This window comes from Neophocaena asiaeorientalis, unplaced genomic scaffold, assembly GCF_003031525.2.
Source record: "Neophocaena asiaeorientalis asiaeorientalis breed wild unplaced genomic scaffold, Neophocaena_asiaeorientalis_V1.1 scaffold164, whole genome shotgun sequence".
Lineage (NCBI taxonomy): Eukaryota > Metazoa > Chordata > Mammalia > Artiodactyla > Phocoenidae > Neophocaena > Neophocaena asiaeorientalis.
In genome coordinates this window covers 485,328-485,897 of record NW_020173727.1, presented here as the reverse complement: position 1 = coordinate 485,897, position 570 = coordinate 485,328, and positions in this window count along the sequence as shown.

Here is a 570-nt window from a genome sequence, read left to right as displayed (position 1 = left end):
GGGCCGGGAGGAGGGGGTATCGGAGCAGCGGGAGATAGGCAGAGAGGAGTGGCTGCGCTTCCCGCTGCGCACCGCTGCACAGCCGCCGCCGCCGCCGCCCGGGCTGCAGCGACTGCCCGGGGGCGCGCCGCTACCGCGGCGTCCTCCACTCCTGCCCTCCCACCTCCTGACGGCCCCTCAGGCTCTCAGCCCGGCCCGCGCGCACGCTCGCTCCGGCGCCGAAGACTCGGGCGGCCCTGGCGCCTCTGGGAACCCGCTGGGGGCGCCCGGGCGCAGGGGGGAATTGCAGAAGCCCCGCGCCGGGCGCTTGTCTTCACCGGGCGTCCAGCCCGCTCCCCAGCCCCTCGAGGGAGGCCACTTGCCCCGGGGCACGGATCGGAGCGGGGCAGGCGTGTCTCCACCGCCCGGAGCGTGCAGCGCCTCCTCCCTTTCCCGGGGGAACCCTCCCCTAGCCGGGAATGCCGCGCCACCCCCACTCACACCCGGGTGCTCCAGCCCTGGGAGGGAGCAGAATATGGGACGCAGGGCGCCTCACCACCCCTGCTTGTTCCCAGATGCCCCAGCTTTGGG